The sequence below is a fragment of the Phyllobates terribilis genome, unplaced genomic scaffold, assembly GCF_046119375.1.
Source record: "Phyllobates terribilis strain yellow unplaced genomic scaffold, ASM4611937v1 Scaffold_1__5_contigs__length_1240528914, whole genome shotgun sequence".
Lineage (NCBI taxonomy): Eukaryota > Metazoa > Chordata > Amphibia > Anura > Dendrobatidae > Phyllobates > Phyllobates terribilis.
Window position 1 is genome coordinate 697,810,334 of NW_027362761.1, and position 25,123 is coordinate 697,835,456.

Here is a 25,123-nt window from a genome sequence, read left to right on the forward strand (position 1 = left end):
TAAGCTTCTGCAAACACCACGTCTCTTCCAAGGGGCATTACAACTGTCTTGTTAAGCTAATGCGACCTCCACCACTTTTCCAAGGGGCATTAAAATCATTTTGTTAAGCTACTGCGACCTCAACGTCTCTTCCAAGGGACATTTAAACCATCTTGTTAAGCTACTGCAACATCCAAGTCTTTTCCAAGGGGTATTAAAACTGTCTTGTTAAGCTACTGTAACCTCCACCACTCTTCCAAGGGGCATTTAAACCATCTTGTTAAGCTACTGCAACCTCCACGTCTCTTCCAAGGGGCATTAAAACCGTCTTGTTAAGCTAATGCGACCTCCTCCACTTTTCCAAGGGGCAATAAAACCGTCTTGTTAAGCTTCTGCAAACACCACGTCTCTTCCAAGGGGCATTACAACTGTCTTGCTAAGCTAATGCGACCTCCACCACTTTTCCAAGGGGCATTAAAACCATCTTTTTAAGCTACTCCGACCTCCGCGTCTCTTCCAAGAGGCATTAAAACCATCTTGTTAAGCTAATGTGACCTCCTCCACTTTTCCAATGGGCATTTAAAACGTCTTGTTAAGCTACTGCAACCTCCACGTCTCTTCCAAGGGGCGTTAAAACCGTCTTCTTAAGCTAATGCGACCTCCACCACTTATTCAAGGGGCATTTAAACCGTCTCGTTAAGCTACTGCAAACTCCACGTCTCTTCCAAGGTGCATTAAAACCGTCTTGTTAAGCTAATGCGACCTCCACCACTTTTTCAAGGGGCATTTAAACTGTCTTGTTAAGCTACTGCAACCTCCATGTCTCTTCCAAGGTGCATTAAAACCATCTTGTTAAGCTACTGCAACCTCCACGTCTCTTCAATGTGGCATTAAAACTGTCTTTTTAAGCTAATGCGACCTCCACCACTTTTCCAAGGGGTATTAAAATTGACTTGTTAAGATACTGCGACCTCCACGTCTCTTCCAAGGGTCATGTAAACCGTCTTGTTAAGCTACTGCAACTTCAACGTCTTTTCCAATGGGAATTAAAACCGTCTTGTTAAGCTAATGCGACCTCCACCATTTTTCCAAGGGGCATTTAAACCGTCTTGTTAAGCTACTGCAACCTCCACGTCTCTACCAAGGGGCATTAAAACCGTCTTGTTAAGCTAATGCGACCTCCACCACTTTTCCAAGGGGCATTAAAACCGTCTTGTTAAGCTACTGTTAGAACTCTCCTGTTAGGTTTTTTCTAGTTTGCTGGTCACATGACCATTTTTGCCTATTTAATCCGGCTCCGCCCTCCTGGCCTTGCTGGACTTCATTGTATTTTCTACTCTTGAGCTAGCTTGGTACTCTGTTACCTTTCTCTGTTAGTTTTGCTAGGTCTTCTGACCTCTAAGTTCTATGTTGTGTGTTTGTCTTTTACTGCTACAATTTCTGCTAGGAGGTGTCCAACTTTATCCCAGTCCCTAGTTCTTGTAGGGATCCCTCCCTTGCATCTATAGGTCTTCGTACAGACTAGCCGAGGACTTTAGTGGGTCTGATCGCAGGATCAGGTTCCCCGTTACATCGTAGGGATCCAGTTTAGTTCTATTGTAGGGACAGATCTCCTGTCTTTCGTTAGTGCTTGTAGCAGATCATAACAGTAAGTCCAGCCCAAAAAATTTCTCTAAGGAAAGACCTCCAGTTTCCATCATGGTCTTGGTTCAAGATTTGGCTCAACGCTTGCAGGGACTCTATCTGGAGGTGGCCGAGCACCAACAACACGTGAGTAACTGTTCTGGACCACATTCTGTGGAGCCAAAGGTACGTCTGCCTGATCAATTTTTTGGTGAACAACAAGATTTTTTTTCTTTTAAAAATGCTTGTTTATTGTATTTTCGTTTAAGACCCGGATCCTCTGGTGATGAATCACAGCGCATAGGGTTCATAATGTCACTTTTGCGCAAGGATCCTCAGGGATGGGCTTTTTCTCTCCAACCTAGTGATCCGTGCTTTAGATCAGTGGATAGTTTTTTTTTCTGCTTTGGGTTTGTTGTACGATGATCCTGATCGTGTCTCATCTGCTGAGTCTGAATTGAGACGTTTGAGGCAGGGATCAGGTAATGTGGAAAAATATTGTTCTCACTTCCGTCGGTGGTCTGCCCAGGTGGGGTGGAACGATTCAGCTTTGAAAAGTTTGTTTCTTGCGGGGCTAGGTGAAAGGGTTAAAGATTTGCTGATTGCTTATCCCACACCTGGAAACTTGCAGGAGGCTATGCAATTAGCTATACGGGTGGACAGGAGACTGCGTGCAAGGGTTAATGAGAGCAAATCCTCTGCTATGTCAGCTCCGAGTCTTGAGAGGGTCTGTGCTGACAAAGGAGAGCCGATGGAGATTGGGGCGATGACACCCCGCTCTCAGGAAAAAGACCGCAGGCTTTCTGAAGGTTTGTGTTTCTATTGCGGAAATTCTGGTCATTTTATTAAGAACTGTGTGCTTCGTATGAACAAAGAAAAAAAAATGGTCAGTTATGCACGTATAGCCTGTTTAAATACTAAGGGAGTATTCCTATCTGCTACTACCGCTGCTCAGGAAGAATTAATTGAATTTCGGGTATTTGTGGATTGTGGTTCTACTCTGAATGTGATTGATGGGGGATTCTTGGAAAAACTTACATTAAAACATAAACCTTTGTCATCCCCTATTGCTGTGGTTTCTGTTGATGGCTCTCCCTTGAAGAGTGTTACTCACAAGGTCTGTGAGTTTCCCCTCACTATTAATGGTGTTCATCAAGAGAATTTGGATTTGGTAGTATTGAATAATTTGCCTTCTCCAGTAATATTGGGGTTGTCCTGGTTAAAATTGCATAATCCTGTACTGGATTGGTCTACCAATGAAATTAAGTCCTGGAGCCCTAAATGTTATGACAAGTGTTGTAACAGACGTATTGCTGCGGTGGAAAAAGGGGAATTACCTGTACCTATTCAGGATTTTTGGAGAGTTATTTCTGAGGAGGAGTCACAAATTTTGCCTCCCCATAGAGACTATGATTGTACCATTGAATTTGTCCCTGGAGCGACTCTTCCTAAAAGTCGTTTATTTAGTCTTACTATTCCTGAGAGAAAGGCTTTGGAGGAATACATACAGACAAGCTTGGCTGCCGGTCACATTAGGCCTTCCAAGTCTCCTGTGGCTGTTGGATTTTTTTTTGTTAAAAAAAAGATGGCGGTTTACGTCCTTGTCTGGACTTTCGTGAGATTAATAAAATTACTGTACGCAATCCTTACCCACTGCCATTGATTCCTGATTTGTTTAACCAGTTAGTGGGGGCCAAGTAGTTCTCTAAAATTGATCTCCGGGGGGCATACAATTTGTTGCGCATGAAGGAGGGTGATGAATGGAAAACTGATTTTAACACTCCTGTGGGTCATTTTGAGAATCTGGTTATGCCTTTTGGTCTTACCAATGCTCCAGCATTTTTTCAGAATCTTATTAATGACATCCTTAGACCTTTGATCGGCAAAAATGTGGTTGTGTATTTGGATGACATTCTGATTTATTCGCCTGATCTGGAGTCTCATTGGCGGAGCGTACGTGAGGTTTTACAGTTATTAATGGACAATTCGCTTTTTGCTAAGCTAGAGAAATGTGAGTTCGCTGTACAGAGAATTAGTTTTTTGGGTTACATTATCTCCAGTGAAGGTTTTGAGATGGACCCGGTTAAAGTTCAAGCTGTGCAGGAATGGCCTAGGCCTATTGGTTTGAAATCGATACAGAGGTTTTTGGGTTTCGCCAATTATTACAGAAAATTCATAAAAAAAAATTCTATTATTGTCAAACCGCTGACCGATCTCACTAGGAAAGGTGCTAATGCGGTTCAGTGGACTTCTGAGGCCATTGAAGCTTTTGTGTTTCTAAAGGAGAGGTTCACCTCTGCTCCCATCCTTATGCAGCCTGATGTGACTAAGCCGTTTTTGGTTGAGGATGATGCTTCTTCTGTGGGGGTTGGTGCGGTGTTGTCTCAGGAAAGCAAGGATGGAGTACATCCCTGTGCCTTTTTTTCAAAAAAATTTTCTGAGACTGAACTTAATTACGATATTGGTAATCGGGAATTGCTGGCTATTAAACTCGCATTTGAACACTGGCGTCATCTCTTGGAAGGTGCTGAATTTCCCATTCAGGTTTTCACTGATCATAAAAATCTGATCTATCTTGATGCTGCCAAGCGCTTGAATGCCCGTCAGGCTAGGTGGGCACTTTTTTTATCGCGGTTTCATTTTTCCGTTACTCACATCCCGGGTACCAAGAATGTTAAAGCGGATGCTTTGTCTCGCAACTTTTCTCCCATGGTCAGTGATTGCTGCTTTGGACTCCTTTTTGGAGGATGAGATTCTTAAAGCTCAGGAGAATGCCCCATCTAACACTCCCCATGGGAGGTTGTTTGTGCCTAGGACCTTTAGGAGAGATTTGTTTGTTGAGTGTCATGAGTCTCGGTTGGCAGGTCATCCAGGAATTTCTGAGACCAAGAGACTTGTGGGTCGCAGTTTTGGTGGCCTGGATGGCAGAAGGAAGTAATTAAGTGGGTGCGTCAATGTACTGTGTGTGCTAGATCTAAGTCTTCGCATGCTCCTGCTGCGGGGTTGCTTTGCCCTCTGGAGGTTCCTAGTGCACTTTGGACACATCTGGCTATGGACTTTATTACTGACCTTCCCCCCTCTGAAGGTTTCACGGTCATCTGGGTGGTCGTGGACCGTTTTAGCAAGATGTGTTACTTGGTTCCCTTCATCAAACTGCCTTGCGCTAAGACACTCGCTAAGGCCTTTGTCAAGGAAATTGTCAGACTACATGGCGTTCCTACTGACATTGTTTCTGATAGGGGACCTCAGTTCGTGGCTCGTTTTTGGCGTGCCTTTTGTGACAGGTTGGGAGTTCATTTGTCGTTTTCATCCGGATATCATCCTGAGTCTAATGGCCAGACAGAAAGAAAGAACTAGGATGTTGAGCAGTTCTTGCTTTGCTTTGTGGCAGACAATCAAGAGGGGTGGTCTGAGTTTCTGCCACTTGATGAATTTGCTCTTAACAACCATACATCCTCTTCTGCTGGGTGTTCGCCTTTTTTTTGTTGTCCTGGGAGACATCCGTCTTTTGGGTCATTCTCCAAATTGGTATCGGCTGTGCCTGAGGAGGAGAGTTTTTCCGGTGATTTGGAGAGAGTTTGGACGGATGTGCGTGATAATCTTCAGGAGGCTAACAAAAAATCTAAGAGGTACTTTGATAGGAAACGGCAAGAGGTTTCGTGTGCTATTGGTGATATGGTTTGGTGGTCCTCTAAGAATCTGCAATTGAGGATTCCTTCAAAAAAATTGGGTCCCAAGTTTGTAGGGCCCTTTAAGGTGCTTCAGATAGTTAACCAATCTGCTGTTAGGTTGGAGGTTCCTACCTCCTGGAAGATTAATCCGGTGTTTCATGTTTCTCTGTTGAAAAAAGCTGATGTGTCGGTTGGTGACGCCTCTGCCACTGTTCCTCCGACGGTAGAGGACGGGGAATATGAAATTTCCCGCATCCTAAATTCTAGACTCTTCTGTTAGGTTTTTTCTAGTTTGCTGGTCACATGACCATTTTTGCCTATTTAATCCGGCTCCACCCTCCTGGCCTTGCTGGACTTCATTGTATTTTCTACTCTTGAGCTAGCTTGGTACTCTGTTACCTTTCTCTGTTAGTTTTGCTAGGTCTTCTGACCTCTATGTTCTATGTTGTGTGTTTGTCTTTTACTGCTACAATTTCTGCTAGGAGGTGTCCAACTTTATCCCAGTCCATAGTTCTTGTAGGAATCCCTCCCTTGCATCTATAGGTCTTCGTACAGACTAGCCGAGGACTTTAGCGGGTCTGATCGCAGGATCAGGTTCCCCGTTACATCGTAGCGATCCAGTTTAGTTCTATTGTAGGGACAGATCTCCTGTCTTTCCTCAGTGCTTGTAGCAGATCATAACAACTACTGCAACCACCACGTCCCTTCCAAGGGTATTAAAACCATCTTGTTAAGCTAATGCGACCTCCACCACTTTTTCAAGGGGCATTAAAACCATCTTGTTAAGGTACTGCGACCTCCACATCTCTTCCAAGGGGCATTTAAACCATCTTGTTAAGCTACTGCAACCTCCAGGTCTCTTCCAAGGGGCATTACAACCGTCTTGTTAAGCTACTGCGACCTCCACCACTTTTTCAAGGGCATTTAAACCGTCTTGTTAAGCTACTGTAACATAGTAACATAGAAACATAGTTTGTAAAGCCGAATAAAGACTTGAGTCCATCAAGTTCGACCTGTTAGTTCTGTAATTGCTAAAGTTGATCCAGAGGAGGGCAAAAACCCCAAATGATTTAGCCAATCTTCACCTGAGGAAAAATTCCCTCCCGACTCTGAAACCAGCAGTCAGAATAAATCCCTGTATCAACTTACTATTTTATTTTATTTTTAAGTATACGCTGAAATCTGCCTGGTATCTAGAAATGCATCCAGTCCCCGCTTGAACTGGTGTAGTGAATCCGACATTACCGTCTCCTCACTCAGTGAATTCCATATTCTCACTGCTCTTACCGTAAAGAACCCCTTCCTATGCTGGTGCTGGAACCTTTTCTCTTCCAGTCTTAGTGAGTGCCCTCTTGCTACCGTAATATCCCTCCTTTTGAACAAATCCAGGGCAAGGTCTCTATACTGTCCCCTAACATATTTGTACACATTTATTATGTCCCCCCTCAACCTTCTCTTTTCCAGGCTGAATAGTCCTAGTTTTGCCAACCTCTCTGGGTATTGCAGTCCCTCCATTCCCTTTATTAATTTTGTTGTCCTCCTTTGTACCTTTTCAAGCTCATTTATATCCTTTCTATATATTGGGGCCCATAACTGAGCACAGTATTCCAAGTGTGGTCTGACCAGTGCTTTGTACAGTGGAAGAACAATGTTCTCATCCTTTGCAGCTATACCTCTTCTGATACATCCCATTACCCTGTTTGCCCTTACAGCAGCGGCCTGACTTTGGGCACGCCAATTTAGTTTGCTATCAATCAAGATGCCCAAGTCCTTCTCCATCTCTGAATTCCCCAATGATTTCCCATTCAGTGAGTACTGGTGACTTCTTTTTTTTCTTCCCATATGTATGACCTTACATTTCTCCTCATTAAACCTCATTTGCCATTTAATGCTCCACCTACCCAGCTTATCCAAATCCCTCTGTAGGTCTGCACTGTCCTCTTTTGTATTAATTGTTTTACATAACTTTGTGTCATCTGCAAATATTGATATTTTACTATTTAACCCGTTGACTATGTCGTTAATAAAGATATTAAATAACATTGGGCCTAGTACAGACCCCTGTGGTACCCCACTAGTGACGCTTACCCAATCTGAGTATATTCCATTTATAACTACCCTCTGCCCTCTATCCTTTAGCCAGTTTGCTACCCACTTGCAAACATTTTTGTATACCAACCTATTATGTGGCACGCTATTGAACGCTTTTGAGAAGTCGAGATACACGACATCCACTGGTTTCCCCTGATCTAATCGAGAGCTAACCTCCTTGTAGAAGTCAATCAGGTTTGTTTGGCAGGAGCGATTCCTCATGAATCCATGTTGGTTCGGGGTTAAAAGATTATTAGCATCAAGATGCTCCGTAATTGCCTCTTTAATGAAGCTTTCAAAAATTTTGCCCACAACGGACGTCAGACTCACCGGCCGATAGTTTCCGGCGTCACTTTTTGCTCCCTTTTTGAATATTGGCACTACATTCGCCTGTCGCCAATCAAGTGGTACAGACCCAGTCTCAACAGAGTCCTTAAATATAAGATATAACGGTCTGTCTATCACATTACTTAGTTCCCTTAGTACCCGTGGGTGTATGCCATCAGGTCCTGGTGATTTGTTTATTTTAATGTTACTGAGGCGTTTCTGTACCCCAGCTTGGGTGAGATTTGTCATACTTAGTGGAGGATTAAGCTTGTCACTTCTCATTTTGCCTGTTAGTTCTATTTCCTTTGTGAAAGTTGTCTAAAAAAAATTATTTAATAGATTAGCTTTATCCTCATCTTTCTCTATGATTTTGCCTTCCTCACTTTTTATCGGTCCAATATTATCCGATTTAATCCTTTTACTATTTATATACGTAAAGAACAGTTTGGGATTTGATCTACTTTCCCTAGCAATACGTCTCTCTGTTTCCTCTTTCGCTATTTTTATTTGTTTTTTACAGGTTCTCGTTTTTCCTTGTAACACATTAGTGCCTCCTTACTGTTTTCCTGTTTTAATCTCTTGAATGCCTCTTTTTTGCTAACTTTAGTCAGCTTTTGCTTTTCAATGCAGATGCGAACACTGAGGGAGACCCAATCCCCAATAATGGGTAGAAGGTTTTTAGTATGCTGTAATCCACGTCTCTTCTAAGGGGCAATAAAACTGTCTTGTTAAGCTAATGCGACCTCCACCACTTTTCCAAGGGGCATTAAAACCGTCTTGTAAAGTTACTGCAACCACCACGTCTCTTCCAAGGGGCATTAAAACCGTCTTCTAAAGTTACTGCAACCACCACGTGTCTTCCAAGGGGCATTAAAACCGTCTTGTTAAGCTAATGCAACCTCCACCACTTTTCCAAGGGGCATTAAAACCATCCTGTTAAGCTACTGCGACCTCCATGTCTCTTCCAAGGGGCATTTAAACCAACTTGTTAAGCTACTGCAACCTCCACGTCTTTTCCAAGGGGAATAAAAACCGTCTTGTAAAGCTGATACGACCTCCACCACTTTTCCAAGGGGCAATTAAACTGTCTTGTTAAGCTACTGCAACCTCCACATCTCATCAAAGGGGCATTAAAACCGTCTTGTTAAGCTACTGCGACCCCCACCACTTCTCCAAGGGGCATCAAAACCGTCTTGTTAAGCTACTGCAACCTCCACGTCTCTTCAAGGTGCTTTAAAATCATCTTGTTAAGCTAATGCGACCTCCACAACTTCTCCAAGGGGCATTAAAACCGTCTTGTTAAGCTACTGCAACAACCATATCTCTTCCAAAGGGCAAAAAAAACATCTTGTTAAGCTAATGCGACCTCCACCACTTTTCCAAGGGGAATTAAAACCATCTTGTTAAGCTACTGCAACCTCCACGTCTCTTCCAAGGGGCATTTAAACCGTCTTGTTAAGCTACTGCAACCTCCACGTCTCTTCAAGGTGGCATTAAAACTGTCTTGTTAAGTTAATGCGAACTCCACCACTTTTCCAAGGGGCATTAAAATTGTCTTGTTAAGTTACTGCAACCACCACGTCTCTTCCAAGGGGCATTAAAACCGTCTTGTTAAGCTAATGCGACCTCCACAACTTTTCCTAAGGGCATTAAAATCATCCTGTTAAGCTACAGCGACCTCCATGTCTCTTCCAAGGGGCATTTAAACCGTCTTGTTAAGATACAGCAACTTCCACATTTCATCCAAGGGGCATTAAAACCATCTTGTTAAGCTACTGCGACCTTCACCACTTCTGAAGGGGCATTAAAACCATCTTGCTAAGCTGCTGTAACCTCGACCACTCTTCCGAAGGGCATTTAAACCGTCTTGTTAAGCTACTGCAACCTCCACGTCTCTTCCAAGGGGCTTTAAAACCGTCTTTTTAAGCTAATACGAACTCCACCACTTTTCCAAGGGGCATTTAAACCGTCTTGTTAAGCTACTGCAACCTTCACGTCTCTTCCAAGGGGCTTTAAAACGATCTTTTTAAGCTACTGCGACCTCCACCACTCCTCCAAGGGGTATTAAAACCGTCTTGTTAAGCTACTGTAACCTCCACCACTCTTCCAAGGGGCATTTAAATCATCTTGTTAAGAGTCTGCAACTTCCACATCTCTTCCAAGTGGCATTGAAACCGTCTTGTTAAGCTAATGTGACCTCCACCACTTTCCCAAGGGGCATTAAAACCGTCTTGTTAAGCTACTGCGACCTCCATATCTCTTCCAAGGGTCATTTAAACCTTCTTCTTAAGCTACTGCAACCCCCACGTCTCTTCGAAGGGGCATTAAAACTGTCTTGTTAAACTAATGCAACCTCCACCACTATTCCAAGGGGCATTAAAACTCTCTTGTTAAGCTACTGCAACCTCCATGTCTCTTCCAAAGGGCATTTAAATCATTTTTTTAAACTACTGCAACCTCCACGTCTTTTCCAATGCTCACTAAGACAATCTTGAAAAGCTAATGCGACCTCCACCACTTTTCCAAGGGGCATTAAAACCGTCTTGTTAAGCTACTGCAACCATCATGTCTCTTCCAAGGGGCATTAAAACCATCTTGTTAAGCTAATGCGACCTCCACCACTTTTCCAAGGGGCATTAAAACCATCTTGTTAAGCTTCTGTAACCTCCACCACTCTTCCACGGGGCATTTAAACCGTCTTGTTAAGCTACTGCAACTTCCACGTCTCTTCCAAGGGGCATTAAAACCATCTTGTTAAGCTAATGCGACCTCCACAACTTCTCCAAAAGGCATTAAAACCGTCTTGTTAAGCTACTGCAACAACCATATCTCTTCCAAAGGGCAAAAAAAACATCTTGTTAAGCTAATGCGACCTCCACCACTTTTCCAAGGGGAATTAAAACCATCTTGTTAATCTACTGCAACCTCCACGTCTCTTCCAAATGGCATTTAAACCGTCTTGTTAAGCTACTGCAACCTCCACGTCTCTTCAAGGTGGCATTAAAACTGTCTTGTTAAGTTAATGCGACCTCCACCACTTTTCCAAGGGGCATTAAAATTGTCTTGTTAAGCTACTGCGACCTCCACGTCTCTTCCAAGGGGCATTTAAACCGCCTTGTTAAGCTACTGCAACTTCCACGTCTCTTCCAAGGGTAATTAAAACCATCTTGTTAAGCTAATGCGACCTCCACCATTTTTCCAAGGGGCATTTAAACCGTCTTGTTAAGCTACTGCAACCTCCACGTCTCTTCCAAGGGGCATTAAAACCGTCTTGTTAAGCTAATACGACCACCACCACTCTTCCAAGGGGCATTAAAACCGCCTTGTTAAGCTACTGCGACCTCCACGTCTCTTCCAAGGGACAACTAAGCCATCTTGTTAAGCTACTGCAACTTCCACGTCTTTTCCAAGGGGAATTAAAACCATCTTGTTAAGCTAATGCGACCTCCAGCAATTTTACAAGGGGCATTTAAACCGTCTTCTTAAGCTACTGCAACCTCCACGTCTCTTCCAAGGGGCATTAAAACCATCTTGTTAAGCTAATGCGACCTCCACAACTATTCCAAGGGGCATTTAAACTGTCTTGTTAAGCTACTGCAACCTCCACGTCTCTTCCCAATGGAATTAAAACCATCTTGTTAAGCTAATGCGACCTCCACAACTATTCCAAGGGGCATTTAAACCGTCTTGTTAAGATGCTGCAACCTCCACGTCTCTTCCAAGGGGCATTAAAACCATCTTGTTACGCTACTGCGACCTCCTCGGTTCTTCCAAGGGGCATTAAAACCGTCTTGTTAAGCTACTGCAATCTCCACATCTCTACCAAGGGGCATTAAAACCGTCTTGTTAAACTAATGCGACCAACACCACTATTCCAAGTGGCATTAAAACCGTCTTGATAAGCTCCTGCGACCTCCACGTCTCTTCAAAGGGACATTTAAACCATCTTGTTAAGCTACTGCAACCTCCACGTTTTTTCCAAGGGGTATTAAAACCGTCTTCTTAAGCTAATGCTACCTCCACCACTTTTCCAAGAGGCATTAAAACCGTCTTGTTAAGCTACTGTAACCTCCATCACTCTTCCAAGGGGCATTTAAACCGTCTTGTTAAGCTACTACAACCTCCACGTCTCTTCGAAGGGGCTAATGCGACCTCCAACACTTTTCCAAGGGGCATTAAAACAGTATTGTTAAGATACTGCAACCACCACGTCTCTTCCAAGGGGCATTAAAACTGTCTTGTTAAGCTAATGCGACCTCCACCACTTTTCCAAGGGGCATCAAACCATCTTGTTAAGCTACTGCGACCTCCACGTCTCTTCCAAGGGGCATATAAACCATCTTGTTAAGCTACTGCAACCTCCAGGTCTCTTCCAAGGGGCATTAAAACCGTCTTGCCTAGCTAATGCGACCTCCACCACTTTTTCAAGGGGCATTTAAACCGTCTTGTTAAGCTACTGCAATCTCCACGTCTTTTCCAAGGGGCATTAAAACTGTCTTGTTAAGCTAATGCGGTCTCCAACACTTTTCCAAGGGGCATTAAAACCGTCTTGTTAAGCTACTGCGAGCTCCACGTCTCTTCCAAGGGACATTTAAACCATCTTGTTAAGCTACTGCAACCTCCACGTCTTTTCCAAGGGGTATTAAAACCGTCTTGTTAAGCTAATCCGACCTCCACCACATTTCCAAGAGGCATTAAAACCGTCTTGTTAAGCTACTGTAATCTCCACCACTCTTCCAAGGGGCATTAAAACTGTCTTGTTAAGCTTCTGCGACCTCCACCACTTCTCCAGGGGGAATTAAAACAGTCTTGTTAAGCTACTGTAACCGCCACCACTCTTCCAAGGGGCATTTAAACTGTTTTGTTAAGCTACTTCAACCTCCACGTCTCTTCCAAAGGGCATTAAAACCGTCTTGTTAAGCTAATGCGACTTCCACCACTTTTCCAAGGGGCATTTAAACCGTCTTTTTAAGCTGCTGTAACCTCCACGTCTCTTCCAAGGGGCATTAAAACAGTCTTGTTAAGCTACTGCGACCTCCACAGTTATTCCAAGGGGCATTAAAACCTTCTTGTTTAGCTACTACAATCTCCACATCTCTTCCAAGGGGCATTAAAACCGTCTTGTTAAGCTAATGCGACCACCACAACTATTCCCAGGGGCATTAAAACGTCTTGTTAAGCTACTGCGACCTCCACGTCTCTTCCAAGGGGCATTTAAACCGTCTTGTTATGCTACTGCAACCTCCACGTCTCTTCCAAGGGGCATTAAAACCGTCTTGTTAAGGTAATACGACCTCCACCACTTTTCCAAGGGGCATTAAAACAGACTTGTTAAGATACTGCAACCACCACGTCTCTTCCAAAGGGCATTAAAACTGTCTTGTAAAGCTTATGCGACCTCCACCACTTTTCCAAGGGGCATTAAAACCATCTTGTTAAGCTAATGCGACCTCCACATCTCTTCCAAGAGGCATTTAAACCATATTGTTAATCTATTGCAACCTCCACGTCTCTTCCAAGGGGCATTAAAACCGTCTTGTTAAGCTAATGCGACCTCCACCACTTTTTCAAGGGGCATTTAAACCGTCTTGTTAAGCTACTGCAATCTCCACGTCTCTTCCAAGGGGCATTAAAACCGTCTTGTTAAGCTCCTGCGACCTACACCACTTCTCCAAGGGGCATTCAAACCGACTTGTTAAGCTACTGTAATCTCCACAACTCTTCCAAGGGGCATTTAAACCATCTTGTTAAGCTACTGCAACCTCCAGGTCTATTCCAAGTTGCATTAAAACCGTCTTGATAAACTACTGCGACCTCCACGTCTCTTCAAAGGGACATTTAAACCATCTTGTTAAGCTGCTGAAACCTCCACGTTTTTTGCAAGGGGTATTAAAACCGTCTTCTTAAGCTAATGCTACCTCCACCACTTTTCCAAGAGGCATTAAAACCGTCTTGTCAAGCTACTGTAACCTCCATCACTCTTCCAAGGGGCATTTAAACCGTCTTGTTAAGCTACTACAACCTCCACGTCTCTTCAAAGGGGCATTAAAACTGTCTTGTTAAGGTAATGCGACCTCCACAACTTTTCCAAGGGGCATTAAAACAGTATTGTTAAGATACTGCAACCACCACGTCTCTTCCAAGGGGCATTAAAACTGTCTTGTTAAGCTAATGCGACCTCCACCACTTTTCCAAGGGGCATTAAAACCATCTTTTTAAGCTACTGCGACCTCCACGTCTCTTCCAAGGGGCATTTAAACCATTTTGTTAAGCTACTGCAACCTCCAGGTCTCTTCCAAGGGGCATTAAAACCGACTTGTTAAGCTAATGCGACCTCCACCACTTTTCCAAGAGGCATTAAAACCGTCTTGTTAAGCTACTGCAACCTCTACGTCTCTTCCAAAGGGCATTAAAACCGTCTTGTTAAGCTAATGCGATCTCCACCACTTTTCCAAGGGGCATTAAAACCGTCTTGTTAAGCTACTGCGACCTCCACGTCTCTTCCAAGGGACATTTAAACCATCTTGTTAAGCTACTGCAACCTCCACGTCTTTTCCAAGGGGTATTAAAACCCTCTTGTTAAGCTAATCCGACCTCCACCACATTTCCAAGAGGCATTAAAACCGTCTTGTTAAGCTACTGAAATCTCCACCACTCTTCCAAGGGGCATTAAAACTGTCTTGTTAAGCTTCTGCGACCTACACCACTTCTCCAGGGGGCATTAAAACAGTCTTGTTAAGCTACTGTAACCTCCACCACTCTACCAAGGGGCATTTAAACTGTCTTGTTAAGCTGCTGCAACCTCCACGTCTCTTCCAAGGGGCAAAAAAACAGTCTTGTTAAGCTACTGCGACCTCCACAGTTCTTCCAAGGGGCATTAAAACCTTCTTGTTAAGCTACTGCAATCTTCACGTCTCTTCCAAGGGGCATTAAAACCATCTTGTTAAGCTAATGCGACCACCACAACTATTCCAAGGGGCATTAAAACGTCTTGTTAAGCTACTGCGACCTCCACTTATCTTCCAAGGGGCATTTAAACCGTCTTGTTATGCTACTGCAACCTCCACGTCTCTTCCAAGGGGCATTAAAACCGTCTTGTTAAGCTAATGCAACCTCCACCACTTTTCCAAGAGGCATTAAAACCGTTTGTTAAGATACTGCAACGACCACGTCTCTTCCAAGGGGCATTAAAACTGTCTTGTTAAGCTAATGCGACCTCCACCACTTTTACAAGGGGCATTAAAACCATCTTGTTAAGCTACTGCGACCTCCACATCTCTTCCAAGGGGCACTTAAACCATCTTGTTAATATACTGCAACCTCCACGTATCTTCCAAGGGACAATAAAAACGTCTTGTTAAGCTAATGCGACCTCCACCACTTTTTCAAGGGGCATTTAAACCGTCTTGTTAAGCTACTGCAATCTCCACGTCTCTTCCAAGGGGCATTAAAACCATCTTGTTAAGCTCCTGCGACCTACACCACTTCTCCAAGGGGCATTCAAACCGACTTGTTAAGCTACTGTAGTCTCCACCACTCTTCCAAGGGGCATTTAAACCGTCTTGTTAAGCTACTGCAACCTCCAGGTTTCTTCCAAGGGGCATTAAAACCGACTTGTTAAGCTGATGCGACCTCCACCACTTTTCCAAGGGGCATTAAAATCGTCTTGTTAAGCTACTGCGATCTCCACGTCTCTTCCAAGGGACATTTAAACCATCTTGTTAAGCTACTGCAACCTCCACGTCTTTTCCAAGGGGTATTAAAACGGTCTTGTTAAGCTAATGCGATCTCCACCACTTTTCCAAGAGGCATTAAAACCGTATTGTTAAGCTACTGTAACCTCTACCACTCTTCCAAGGGGCATTTAAACTGTCTTGTTAAGCTACTGCAACCTCCACGTCTCTTACAAGGGGCATTAAAACCTTCTTGTTAAGCTAATGCGACCTCCGCCACTTTTCCAAGGGGCATTAAAGCTGTCTTGTTAAGCTGCGGCAAACACCACGTCTCTTCCAAGGGGCATTACAACCGTCTTGTTAAGCTAATCCGACCTCCACCACTTTTCCAAGGGGCATTAAAACCATCTTGTTAAGCTTCTCCGATCTCCACGTCTCTTCCAAGGGGCATTAAAACCGTCTTCTTAAGCTAATGCGACGTCCACCACTTTTTTAAGGGGAATTTAACCCGTCTCGTTAAGCTACTGCAACCTCCACGTCTCTTCCAAGGTGCATTAAAACCGTCTTGTTAAGATAATGCGACCGCCACCACTTTTTCAAGGGGCATTTAAACCGTCTTTTTAAGCTACTGCAACCTCCACGTCTCTTCCAAGGTGCATTAAAACCATCTTGTTAAGCTACTGCGACCTCCACGTCTCTTCAATGTGGCATTTAAACTGTCTTGTTAAGCTAATGCGACCTCCACCACTTTTCCAAGGGGCATTAAAATTGACTTGTTAAGCTACTGCGACCTCCAGGTCTCTTCCAATGGTCATGTAAACCGTCTTGTTAAGCTACTGCAACTTCCACGTCTTTTCCAAGGGGAATTAAAACCGTCTTGTTAAGCTAATGCGACCTCCACCATTTTTCCAAGGGGCATTTAAACCGTCTTGTTAAGCTACTGCATCCTCCACGTCTCTTCCAAGGGGCATTAAAACCGTCTTGTTAAGCTAATGTGATCTCCACCACTTTTCCAAGGGGCATTAAAACCGTCTTGTTAAGCTACTGCAACCATCACGTCTCTTCCAAGGGTATTAATATCGTCTTGTTAAGCTAATGCGACCTCCACCACTTTTCCAAGGGGCCTTAAAACCATCTTGTTAAGGTACTGCGACCTCCACATCTCTTCCAAGGGGCATTTAAACCATCTTGTTAACCTACTGAAACCTTCAGGTCTCTTCCAAGGGGCATTAAAACCATCTTGTTAAGCTACTGCGACATCCACCACTTCTCCAAGGGGCATTAAAACTGTCTTCTTAAGCTACTGTATCCTCCACCACTCTTCCAAGGGGCATTAAAACCGTCTTGTTTAGCTAATGCAACCTCCACGTCTCTTCCAAGGGGCATTAAAACCATCTTGTTAAGCTACTGCAACCTCAACGTCTCTACCAAGGGACATTTAAACCATCTTGTTAAGCTACTGCAACCTCCACGTCTTTTCCAAGGGGTATTAAAACTCTCTTGCTAAGCTAATCCGACCTCCACCAGATTTCCAAGAGGCATTAAAACCGTCTTGTTAAGCTACTGAAATCTCCACCACTCTTCCAAGGGGCATTAAAACTGTCTTGTTAAGCTTCTGCGACCTCCACCACTTCTCCAGGGGGCATTAAAACAGTCTTGTTAAGCTACTGTAACCTCCACCTCTCTAACAAGAGGCATTTAAACTGTCTTGTTAAGCTGCTGCAACCTCCACGTCTCTTCCAAGGGGCATTAAAACAGTCTTGTTAAGTTACTGCGACCTCCACAGTTCTTCCAAGGGGCATTAAAACCTTCTTGTTAAGCTACTGCAATCTTCACGTCTCTTCCAAGGGGCATTAAAACCGTCTTGTTAAGCTAATGCGACCACCACAACTATTCCAAGGGGCATTAAAACGTCTTGTTAAGCTACTGCGACCTCCACTTATCTTCCAAGGGGCATTTAAACCGTCTTGTTATGCTACTGCAACCTCCACGTCTCTTCCAAGGGGCATTAAAACCGTCTTGTTAAGCTAATGCAACCTCCACCACTTTTCCAAGGGGCATTAAAACCGTCTTGTTAAGATACTGCAACCACCACGTCTCTTCCAAGGGGCATTAAAACTGTCTTGTTAAGCTAATGCGACCTCCACCACTTTTCCAAGGGGCATTAAAACCATCTTGTTAAGCTACTGCGACCTCCACATCTCTTCCAAGGGGCATTTAAACCATCTTGTTAATCTACTGCAACCTCCAAGTATCTTCCAAGGGGCATTAAAAACGTCTTGTTAAGCTAATGCGACCTCCACCACTTTTTCAAGGGGCATTTAAACCGTCTTGTTAAACTACTGAAATCTCCACGTCTCTTCCAAGGGGCATTAAAACCATCTTGTTGAGCTCCTGCGACCTACACCACTTCTCCAAGGGGCATTCAAACCGACTTGTTAAGCTACTGTAGTCTCCACCACTCTTCCAAGGGGCATTTAAACCGTCTTGTTAAGCTACTGCAACCTCGAGGTCTCTTCCAAGGGGCATTAAAACCGACTTGTTAAGCTGATGCGACCTCCACCACTTTTCCAAGGGGCATTAAAATCGTCTTGTTAAGCTACTGCGATCTCCACGTCTCTTCCAAGGGACATTTAAACCATCTTGTTAAGCTACTGCAACCTCCACGTCTTTTCCAAGGGGTATTAAAACCGTCTTGTTAAGCTAATGCGAGCTCCACCACTTTTCCAAGAGGCATTAAAACCGTATTGTTAAGCTACTGTAACCTCTACCACTCTACCAAGGGGCATTTAAACTGTCTTGTTAAGCTACTGCAACCTCCACGTCTCTTCCAAGGGGCATAAAAACCGTCTTGTTAAGCTAATGCGACCTCCGCCACTTTTCCAAGGGGCAATAAAACTGTCTTGTTAAGCTGCTGCAAACACCACGTCTCTTCCAAGGGGCACTACAACCGTCTTGTTAAGCTAATCCGACCTCCACCACTTTTCTAAGGGGCATTAAAACCATCTTGTTAAGCTTCTCCGACCTCCACGTCTCTTCCAAGGGGCATTAAAACCGTCTTCTTAAGCTAATGTGACGTCCACCACTTTTTTAAGGGGAATTTAACCCGTCTCGTTAAGCTACTGCAACCTCCACGTCTCTTCGAAGGTGCATTAAAACCGTCTTGTTAAGATAATGCGACAGCCACCACTTTTTCAAGGGGCATTTAAACCGTCTTTTTAAGCTACTGCAACCTCCACGTCTCTTCCAAGGTGCATTAAAACCGTCTTGTTAAGCTACTGCGACCTCCACGTCTCTTCAATGTGGCATTTAAACTGTCTTGTTAAGCTAATGCGACCTCCACCACTTTTCCAAGGGGCATTAAAATTGACTTGTTAAGCTACTGCAACCTCCACGTCTCTTCCAATGGTCATGTAAACCGTCTTGTTAAGCTACTGCAACTTCCACGACTTTTCCAAGGGGAATTAAAACCGTCTTGTTAAGCTAATGCGACCTCCACCATTTTTCCAAGGGGCATTTAAACCGTCTTGTTAAGCTACTGCATCCTCCACGTCTCTTCCAAGGGGCATTAAAACCGTCTTGTTAAGCTAATGTGACCTCCACCACTTTTCCAAGGGGCATTAAAACCGTCTTGTGAAGTTACTGCAACCATTACGTCCCTTCCAAGGGTATTAAAACCGTCTTGTTAAGCTAATGCGACCTCCACCACTTTTCCAAGGGGCCTTAAAACCATCTTGTTAAGGTACTGCGACCTCCACATCTCTTCCAAGGGGCATTTAAACCATCTTGTTAACCTACTGAAACCTTCAGTTCTCTTCCAAGGGGCATTAAAACCATCTTGTTAAGCTACTGCGACATCCACCACTTCTCCAAGGGGCATTAAAACCGTCTTCTTAAGCTACTGTAACCTCCACGTCTCTTCCAAGGGGCATTAAAACCATCTTGTTAAGCTACTGCAACCTCCACGTCTCTTCCAAGGGGCATTAAAACTGTCTTGTACAGTTACTGCAACCTTCACGTCTCTTCAAAAGGGAATTAAAACTGTCTTGTTAAGCTAATGCGACCTCCACCACTTTTCCAAGGGGCATTAAAACCGTCTTGCTAAGCTACTGTAACCTCCACCACTTTTCCAAGGGGCATTTAAACCATCTTGTTAAGCTACTGCAACCTCCACGTCTCTTCCAAGGGGCAATAAAACCATCTTGTTAAGCTAATTGGACCTCCACTACTTTTCCAAGGGGCATTAAAACCGTCTTGTTAAGCTTATGCAACCTCCACTACATTTCCAAGGGGCATTAAAACCGTCTTGTTAAGCTACTGCGAGCTTAACCACTTTTTCAAGGGGCATTGATATTGTCTTTTTATTCCACTGCAAGCTCCACCATTCTTCCAACAGGCATTGCATTTCCTCCTAACTTTAGTCAGCTTTTGCTTTTCAATGCATATGCGAACACTAAGGGAGACCCAATCCCCAATAATGGATAGAAGGTTTTTAGTATGCTGTAATCTACGTCTCTTCCAAGGGGCAATAAAACTGTCTTGTTAAGCTAATGTGATCACCACCACTATTCCAAGGGGCATTAAAACTGTCTTGTTAAGCCACTGAGACCTCCACGTCTCTTCCAAGGGACATTTAAACCACCTTGTTAAGCTAATGCAACCTCCACGTCTTTTCCAAGGGGTATTACAACCGTCTTGTTAAGCTAATGCGACCTCCACCACTTTTCCAAGAGGCATTAAAACCGTCTTTTTAAGCTACTATAACCTCTACCACTCTTCCAAGGGGCATTAAAGCCATCTTGTTAAGCTAATGCGACCTCCACGTCTCTTCCAATGAACATTTAAACCATCTTGTTAAGCTACTGCAACCTCCACGTCTCTTCCAAGGGGCATTAAAACTGTCTTGTTAAGCTAATGCGACCTCCACACTTTTGCAAGGGGCATTAAAACTGTCTTGTTAAGCTACTGCAACCATCACGTCCCTTCCAAGGGTATTAAAACCGTCTTGTTAAGCTAATGCGACCTCCACCACTTTTCCAAGGGGCCTTAAAACCATCTTGTTAAGGAACTGCGACCTCCACATCTCTTCCAAGGGGCATTTAAACCATCTTGTTAACCTACTGAAACCTTCAGGTCTCTTCCAAGGGGCATTAAAACCATCTTGTTAAGCTACTGCGACATCCACCACTTCTCCAAGGGGCATTAAAACCGTCTTCTTAAGCTACTGTAACCTCCACCACTCTTCCAAGGGGCATTAAAACCGTCTTGTTTAGCTAATGCAACCTCCACGTCTCTTTCAAGGGGCATTAAAACCATCTTGTTAAGCTACTGCAACCTCCACGTCTCTTCCAAGGGGCATTAAAACTGTCTTGTACAGCTACTGCAACCTTCACGTCTCTTCAAAAGGGAATTAAAACTGTATTGTTAAGCTAATGCGACCTCCACCACTTTTCCAAGGGGCATTAAAACCGTCTTGCTAAGCTACTGTAACCTCCACCACTTTTCCAAGGGGCATTTAAACCATCTTGTTAAGCTACTGCAACCTCCACGTCTCTTCAAGGGGCAATAAAACCATCTTGTTAAGCTAATTCGACCTCCACAACTTTTCCAAGGGGCATTAAAACCATCTTGCTAAGCTACTGCAACCTCCAAGTCTCTTCCAAGGGGCATTAAAACCATCTTGTTAAGCTTATGCAACCTCCACTACATTTCCAAGGGGCATTAAAACCATCTTGTTAAGCTACTGCAAGCTTAACCACTTTTTCAAGGGACATTGATATTGTCTTTTTATTCCACTGCAAGCTCCACCATTCTCCAACGGGCATTGCATTTCCTCCTAACTTTAGTCAGCTTTTGCTTTTCAATGCATATGCGAACACTAAGGGAGACCCAATCCCCAATAATGGGTAGAAGGTTTTTAGTATGCTGTAATCCACGTCTCTTCCAAGGGGCAATAAAACTGTCTTGTTAAGCTAATGTGATCACCACCACTATTCCAAGGGGCATTAAAACTGTCTTGTTAAGCTACTGAGACCTCCACGTCTCTTCCAAGAGACATTTAAACCACCTTGTTAAGCTAATGCAACCTCCACGTCTTTTCCAAGGGGTATTACAACCGTCTTGTTAAGCTAATGCGACGTCCACCACTTTTCCAAGAGGCATTAAAACCGTCTTTTTAATCTACTGTAACCTCTACCACTCTTCCAAGGGGCATTAAAGCAGTCTTGTAAATCTAATGCGAGCTCCACCACTTTTTCAAGGGGCATTTAAACCATCTTGTTAAGCTACTGCAACCTCCACGTCTCTTCCAAGGGGCATTAACACTGTCTTGATAAGCTAATGCGACCTCCACCACTTTTCCAAGGGGCATTAAAACAGTCTTGTTAAGTTACTGCAACGACCACGTCTCTTCCAAGGGTCATTAAAACCGTCTTGTTAAGCTAGTGCGACCTCCACCTCTTTTCAAAGGGGCATTAAAACCATCCTGTTAAGCTACTGAAACCTCCACGTCTCTTCCAAGGGGCATTTAAACCATCTTATTAAGCTACTGCAACCTCCACTTCTTTTCCAAGGGGAATTAAAACCGTCTTGTTAAGCTGATACGACCTCCACCACTTTTCCAAGGGTCATTTAAACCGTGTTGTTAAGCTACTGCAACCTCCACATCTCATCCAAGGGGTATTAAAACCGTCTTGTTAAGCTACTGCGATCTCCAACACTTCTGAAGGGGCATTAGAACCATTTTGCTAAGTTACTGTAACCTCGACCAGTCTTCCAAGGGGCATTTAAACCTTCTTGTTAAACTACTGCAACCTCCACGTCTCTTCTAAGGGGCTTTAATATCATCTTGTTAAGCTAATGAGAACTCCACCACTTTTCCAAGGGGCATTAAAACCATCTTGTTAAGCTACTGTAACCTCCACCACTCTTCCACGGGGCATTTAAACTGTCTTGTTAAGCTAATGCAACCTCCACGTCTCTTGCAAGGGGCATTAAAGCCGTCTTTTTAAGCTAATGCGACCTCCACCACTTTTTCAAGGGGCATTAAAACCGTCTTTTTAAGCTACTGCAACCACCATGTCTCTTCCAAGAGGCAAAATAACCGTCTTGTTAAGCTAATGCGACCTCTGCCACTTTTCCAAGGGGCATTTAAACCATCGTGTTAAGCTGCTGCAAACAGCATGTCTCTTCGAAGGGGCATTACAACCATCTTGTTAAGCTAATGCGACCTCCTCCACTTTTCCAAGGGGCATTAAAACCTTCTTTTTTAGCTACTCCGACAACCACGTCTCTTAAAAGGGGCATTAAAACCGTCTTGTTAAGCTAATGTGACCTCCTCCACTTTTCCAAGGGGCATTAAAACTCTCTTGTTAAGATACTGTGACCTCCATGTCTCTTCCAAAGGGCATTTAAATCATCTTGTTCAGCTACTGCAACCTCCACAACTCTTCCGAGGCTCATTAAAACCATCTTGTTAAGCTAATGCGACCTCCACCACTTTTTCAAGGGGCATTTAAACCCTCTTGTTAAGCTACTGCAACCTCCACATCTCATCCAAGGGGCATTAAAACCTTCTTGTTAAGCTACTGCGACCTCCACAACTTCTGAAGGGGCATTAAAACAGTCTTGCTTAAGCTACTGTAACCTCGACCACTCTTCCAAGGGGCATTTAAAACGTCTTGTTAAGCTACTGCAACCTCCACGTCTCTTCCAAGGGGCATTAAAACCATCTTTTTAAGCTAATGCGACTTCCGCCACTTTTCCAAGGGGCATTAAAACCGTCTTGTTAAGATGTTCCAAACACAACGTCTCTTCCAAGGGGCATTACAACCGTCTTGTTAAGCTAATGTGACCTCCACCACTTTTCCAAGGGGCATTAAAACCATCTTCTTAAGCTACTCCGACCTCCACGTCTCTTCCAAGGGGCATTAAAACCATCTTGTTAAGCTAATGCGACCCCCTCCACTTTTTCAAGGGGCATTTAAAGCGTCTTGTTAAGCTACTGCAACCTCCACGTCTCTTCCAAGGGGCATTAAAACCGTCTTCTTAAGCAAATGCGACCTCCACCACTTTTTCAAGGGGCATTTAAACCGTCTAGTTAAGCTACTGCAACCTCCACGTCTCTTCCAAGGGGCATTAAAACCATCTTGTTAAGCTAATGCGACCTCCACCGCTATTTCAAGGGGCATTTAAACCATCTTGTTAAGCTACTGCAACCTCCACGTCTCTCCAAGGTGCATTAAAACCGTCTTGTTAAGCTACTGCAACCTCCACGTCTCTTTAATGTTGCATTAAAACTGTCTTGTTAAGCTAATGTGACCTCCACCACTTTTCCAAGGGGCATTAAAATTGAACTGTTAAGCTACTGCGACCTCCACGTCTCTTCCAAGGGTCATGTAAACCGTCTTGTTAAGCTACTGCAACTTCCACGTCTTTTCCAAGGGGAATTAAAATCGTCTTGTTAAGCTAATGCGACCTCCACCATTTTTCCAAGGGGCATTTAAACCGTCTTGTTAAGCTACTGCAACCTCCACGTCTCTTGCAAGGGGCATTAAACCGTCTTGTTAAGCTATTGCGACCTCCACCACTTCTCCAAGGGGCATTAAAACCGTCTTGTTAAGCTACTGCAACCACCACGTCCCTTCCAAGGGTATTAAAACCGTCTTGTTAAGCTAATGCGACCTCCACCACTTTTCCAAGTGGCATTAAAACCATCTTGTTAAGGTACTGCGACCTCCATATCTCTTCCAAGGTGCATTTAAACCACCTTGTTAACCTACTGCAACCTCCAGATCTCTTCCAAGGGGCATTACAACCGTCTTGTTAAGCTACTGCGACCTCCACATCTCTTCCAAGGGGCATTTAAACCATCTTGTTAACCTACTGCAACCTCCAGGTCTCTTCCAAGGGTCATTAGAACCGTCTTGTTAAGCTACTGTGACCTCCACCGCTTTTTCAAGGGGCATTTAAACTGTCTTGTTAAGCTACTGCAATCTCCACGTCTCTTCCAAGGGGCAATAAAACTATCTTGTAAAGCTACTGAAACCTCCACGTCTCTACCAAGGGGCATTAAAACCGTCTTGTAAAGCTACTGCAACCTTCACCTCTCTTCAAAAGGGCATTAAAACTCTCTTGTTAAGCTAATGCGACCTCCACCACTTTTCCAAGGGGCATTAAAACAGTCTTGCTAAGCTATTGTAACCACCACCACTTTTCCAAGGGGCATTTAAACCATCTTGTTAAGCTACTGCAACCTCCACGTCTCTTCCGAGGGGCATTAAAACCATCTTGTTAAGCTAATTCGACCTCCAGCACTTTTCCAAGGGGCATTAAAACCGTCTTGCTAAGCTACTGCAACCTCCAAGTCTCTTCCAAGGGGCATTAAAACCGTCTTGTTAAGCTTATGCGACCTCCACTACATTTCCAAGGGGCATTAAAACCGTCTTGTTAAGCTACTGCTAGCTTAATCACTTTTTCAAGGGGCATTGATATTGTCTTTTTATTCCACTGCAAGCTCCACCATTCTTCCAACGGGCATTGCATTTCCTCCTAACTTTAGTCAGCTTTTGCTTTTCAATGCATATGCGAAGACTAAGGGAGTCCCAATCCCCAATAATGGGTAGAAGGATTTTAGTATGCTGTAATCCAAGTCTCTTCCAAGGGGCAATAAAACTGTCTTGTTAAAATAATGCGACCACCACCACTGTTCCAAGGGCCATTAAAACTGTCTTGTTAAGCTACTGAGACCTCCACGTCTCT